Raw genomic sequence first — 6000 nt, 5'->3', positions numbered from 1 at the left:
AAGCTTATCCCTTACTTAGTTCCAACTGAACTCTCAAAGGTCAATAAGTTTGCCCTCAGACTACCAGCGGACTATGGTCCAATAATTAAGCAAACAACCATATTGAAAGCCGCCATCTGGGCTGCTAGAAATGTTGAGACCCAGATCAGGGAGAAGGGTCTGGAGAGGTCGGTGGTTGGTGAGAAGAGGAAATTCGATGGACCCTCAGGGTCCAACAAAAAGGGTGAATTCTCGATGTCTAGTTCGAGAGGAGGTGGAGGAGGCGAAGCAAAATGGTGTGACAAATGCATGAAGAAGCATCTTGGGAAATGTGGCGGGGAACCCACATGCTTCAAATGTGGAACGTAAGGGCACTATGCCAACGAATGCACCCTTACCAAGAAAGTCTGCTATGGGTATGGTCAGGAGTGGCACATCTCGAGGGATTTTCCAAAGAAGAAGGAGGCAAAAAAGACCAATATTCCACCAAAGCCGAAGGCGAGAGCTACCAGATGACACTGGAAGCTACTAAAGGTGAAGCTGATGTCGCTTCAGGTACCTTTCTCGTAAACAAATTGCTTGTCCAAATTTTATTTGATTCTGGAGCCAACTACTCCTTTATTTTGCATGAATTTGGTAGAAAACTGGCTTTTCCTGTTGATAGACTAGATAATGCTTTATTAGTCGAAGTTGCTAGTGGCAAGTTTGTACCTGTTAGCCATCGTATGAAAAACATGTTCATTGACTTGAATGGGAATAGGTTCCATGAGGAATTATGGCCTATTGAGCTAAATGGTTTCGACATCGTGCTGGGGATGGATTGGCTTAGTGTCAATGATGCCGAAATGCTGTGCAAGAAGAAGATTGTAAAAGTAAACCCGCCAGCGAAAGAGTCATTTATGGTGTATGGGGACAAACGTAGAGTAAATTATGGGATCATTTCGCTAATGAATGCCAGAAAATTTTTGGCGAAAGGATGTACATCATATTTGGCATTTGTGATCGATGCTAAGAAGGAGAAAAAGGAGATGCAGACAATTCCTATCGTGTGTGATTATCCAGAAGTGTTTCTTGAAGATCTTCCCAGATTACCACCTGATCGACAAGTACAATTCCGTATCGACTTGTTACCAGGGACGACACCAATAGAAAAAGCACATTACTGATTAGCACCGACGGAGATGAAGAGTTGATGATGCAACTTCAGAAGTTATTGGACAAAGGTTTCATAAGACCTAGTTCATCACCCTAGGGAGCTCCGGTGTTATTCGTGAAAAAAAAAGACAGGAGTATGAGAATGTGCATTGATTACAGAGAGCTGAACAAGGCAACAATAAAGAATAGATATTCATTGCCAAGGATTGATGACCTGTTCGATCAACTACAAGGTTCAAGTTGTTTTTCAAAGATCGACCTAAGGTCAGGATATCATTAGCTGAAGGTGAGAGAGTAGGATATCGAGAAGACTGCATTCAGAACACGATATGGACACTAGGAGTTTTTGGTTATGTCGTTTGGACTAACCAATTCTCTAGCAGCATTCATGGATTTAATGAACAGGGTTTGTAACCCGTTCCTTGATAAATCGGTGATAGTGTTCATAGATTACATTCTGATTTACTCAAAAATCCAAGAGGAGCATGGCAGTCAGTTGCGAGAAGTGTTAGAAGTCTTGAGGAAGGAGAAGATGTATGCTAAGTTCTCCAAATGTGATTTTTGGATTCGAGAAGTCCAATTTTTGGGTCACGTGGTCAACCAAGAAGGGATAATGGTTGATCCAACAAAGATTGAAGTTGTGATGAAGTGGGAGCAACCGAAAAGTCCCACGGAGATCCGAAGCTTTTTAGGATTAGCCGGATATAACCAAAGGTTTATCCAGGGCTTTTCTTCGATCGCTACTCCATTAACAACTTTAACTCACAAAGGAGAAACTTATGCTTGGAATGATAAGCATAAAGAAGAATTCAAGTTGCTAAAGAAGAAGCTATGCGAGGCACCGATTCTTTCTCTACCCGATGGAGTTGAGGACTTCGTTGTCTATAGCGATGCGTCTGGTGCTGGGTTTGTTGTGTTTAGAGCATTCTAACACTCCTAAGTGTACATGCAACCCTAAATACCTTCAATCTATGTTTTCTTTATTATACATACAAATTTGAATGTCCAAGGTATTATCCTAACTAGCATACCAAAACATTGATACTTGGGTAATAAAAATAGAATACATACCTTGTTGTTGTTGCTTGACTCCATGAAGCTTGAGAGCCTAGTGCCCCAAGTGTGATATCTCAAATGGTTCATACAACATCATGAACACTTGGAATAACCATGAGAATAAGGATACTTTTGTTCTCTCTAGTGAAATTGGACTTTCGCTTTTTATGTACACACACTAGTACCAATTTCACCAACCAAGGACATCTTTATATAGTGTGGAGATTAGGGTTAAACCCTAATACCCGTGACCTTTCATTTCACATGATCCATGGGTTAAACACTCCATGGACTATCCATGAAAGCTTAGCCCAACCTAAATGAACTTGGCCCATCACACAAATATATCTTAGAGTCCATATGTAATTAGTTCCTTTTGATCACTTAATTAATTATAAATTAATTGTTGATCAATACTAATTAAATAATATGTTTATATATTAATATATTAGAACTTATAATATATTAATATAAATCACTAGTATCCTTTTTCCTCATGTTGTCTATCCAATTCTCATGATGCCATGCAACCCAAATGGACCATGCCGGGTCGGGTCAAGTCTTACCAATTATAGTTATGGACTTAGACATTAATCCAACAGTCTCCCACTTGGATAAGTATAAAACTATTATTGAGTATGACTTCAAACCCCGACTAGCAATCGTAGCTCTCAAAAGCTTCTGTCGAACTCTGACCTTGCCAATGAACTCTGACCTTTGTCAATGATTTGTCCATTAGATAAGGGATCATATGTTCCTCCATTCTAGATATCATCTGGACTGAGACATGGATTATAAATCATTCTCTTTGTCTTTAACACCCCAAAACCGGAATGGCGGAAACGTTCTGGGGTGGAGGACGTCATGTCGAGTATCACAACATATGCAGTATAGTAATCAAAGTACAACAACCATTGCATTAATAGTAATAATTTAACATAGGTTACATTTACAATACCATCAAAGTAGATATAGGAGATAACATATAATGCAGCTCGGTACAGGGATGTCTTTGCGAAATCTCCCAAACTGTACCTGTCTACCGATGACCTGAGAATACAAGTTATTTTGAAAGCGAGTATCAACATTTTTAGATGCTGGTGAGTTCGTAAGTATTTATTGAAATTGGTAATAATATATGTTTTACTTCAAAATTAATCTCACACAATGATGGTGATTTGAGTTTATAGAGTATTAGAATCCCTTTCAGAAAATCCTATATTTTCTAATAAAAGTAGTCTTCTACCAAGACCCAATTGTTTTATGTTTATGAAAGATTTTCCCCTTAAAGGTACTATCATTATCAAAATATGATTTATACTTTAAAGAATATGTGAGAAGATCATAATCACAAGTAATGGGGAAAATAATACTTTTACCTCAGCAGTAACGTTGCTGGCTAAAAGTAAATAAAACATAGACTTCGGGTAGTATTGAATGAACAAAACGCCTAGCAAACTCTAAGGGTAAACAAAACATAGACTCCAGGTGGGACGCCTTGCAAAGTCTAAAGGTAAACAAAACATAGACTCCAGGCGGGACGCCTCGCAAAGTCTAAAATGGGTAAATAAATACAGACTCTAGGTGGTATTGAATGAACAACACGCCTAGCAAAGTCTAAAAGGATCAAATAAAGACCCTAGGGTGGTGATGAATGAACAACACGCCTCGAAGGATCTAAAAGAATAAAATACAGACTCCATGATGGTATTGAATGAACAACGAGCCTCGGAGAGTCTAAATTAGCCTTTAACCCTATGTGGGTTGGTTTAAAGGTTTATAATGTGACCTAGTATATAACTAGGAAAATTGGTTATGATGGTTTCATATATAGAAAATACTGCGATAATACTTATTACCTTAAAGCCATGAATTATAAGGTAAATGTAAAGATACTCGTAACCATACTTATTGACGATCGAATACTTGATGACCTGCTGTCATCGTAATGAATATGACATTTGTCACCCCTTGGCTTGGTCAGCCGGGACTGTAGCTAGCAGTCAGGATGTGGGAGTGTCTGTCCCGTATAGATCTATACACATAATGCCCGCTCTACCTCCACGAGTCTCTGGTTACCAACTTAACAACGGTGGAATCCGTGTCATGAGGATGTATCTCGTGTTTCGAATTCTATAACCTTTCTCTTTATTAAAAAGTACAATTGTTTCGAATATAGATATAATTAGGTTCCCCTTCATGAAAGTTATGGTTGGTTTCTAAACTATACATATTATAGTTTACTTGAAAAGTTATCTATATGCCTTTGCTACCCAAAGGATGATGATCTGGATGATAGAACTTTTATGACTACATATGTATACATGATATAAAACTAATATTTAAATGACCTTCGGACGGATAACCGATACCCTAAAACCACATCCGAACAAGGAAAAGGAATTAAAGCGAGTTAGCGTTCCTAAGTCCTTCAAACATTTCTTATATAACTGTACATACATAGGCATGCATTTTACAATATAAAAGCATAAAAGAAGTTTTGGTAAAACCTTTGGAAAATCTATCAATAAGAATTTATGACTTGATGTCAGTTTATAAAAACAAGATTTGAAAACCTTTAGCTGCATAAAGCAGTTTTACATGCAAAAATCTATTTGTTATACAACTATTAATCACATGTGATTGATATAATAACTCTATAGTTCAACTAGCATTCCCCCCCATAAAAGCGTTTAAAATCATTTAAAAGGTAAATTCAAGGGGTATGAACTCAGCAGACGTGGGTGATTCGGATGAACGGATGGTATAGGATGCTAAGTGTCAAGTGAGGACTTGACCACACACGCGAATCCTATTTAACATGTAATGATACATTTATGTATCTAATTAGTCATTTAATAACTAATTATGCAAGTAAGGACATCCTAATGCATGAAAACACTTTGCTACAAGTGCTAGGAGTACAAAGGGTTGCATATAAAGAGAGTATGGCATCACATTGGAGTTTACTCCTCAAATGGTGGCCCTTAGGGGTGTTTACGGTTTCTGGACCACTTCCCCCATGAGTTTACGGTTGTACACTCATGGAAGTGGTGCCATTGGGTGTTCAAAGGTCCTAAACCACTCAAGGAATTATGCTAGACTCGAATCAAACGCTTAGGAAGTCATTGGGGATCGAAATGACCTCCCTTTAGAGTTTACGATCCTTGGACCACTCGTTGGGAGTTTACGGTCGTAAACACATGGGTTTATGGCTGTAAACTCATGTTTGTCCATTTCTTTCGTCTTTTGGTGTGTCTATCTTATGCATGCAAGGTTCTAGTCACTTATACAAGCATTGGAAGGTGTTAAGGGCACTTAAACACCCTTTGAACGTGTTTACGGTTTTGGGAGGTCGCCCCAAACTGTAAAAACATATGAACATGGGGATTTTCATGATTTTCGAGTGAAAACAAGTTCATATTAAGCACACAAGAAGCTAGGGCAAGTTTACTTACGATCTAGGAGCTTGAATGATCGATTTTGGCCAAGAAGACTAGTGTGTGTTCTTGGTGTTTTTGATGAACACTTGATGATCTAAGAAAAGAGAAGATTTCCATGGATGAAATCGAGTATAAACACTAGATAAGGTGTTATATGAACGAATCTAGGAAGAAAACGCTTACATTTTGGCGGATTTGACGGAAAAGTGATATGATACTTGAGAGAGAATCTTGGGTGTTCTTGGGCTAGGAAGTGAAAAATGAGCTAAAAATGACTAAGTGTCATATTTATACTCTTTGTGGTTTACGGCCATAAACTCCATGTTTACGTCCGTAAACTCCAAACTTTTGGAGTTTTCGCGACTTA

Source organism: Lactuca serriola, chromosome 3, assembly GCF_051521515.1.
Source record: "Lactuca serriola cultivar US96UC23 chromosome 3, Lser_US96UC23_V15, whole genome shotgun sequence".
Lineage (NCBI taxonomy): Eukaryota > Viridiplantae > Streptophyta > Magnoliopsida > Asterales > Asteraceae > Lactuca > Lactuca serriola.
Note: the sequence above shows the minus strand (reverse complement) of the source record.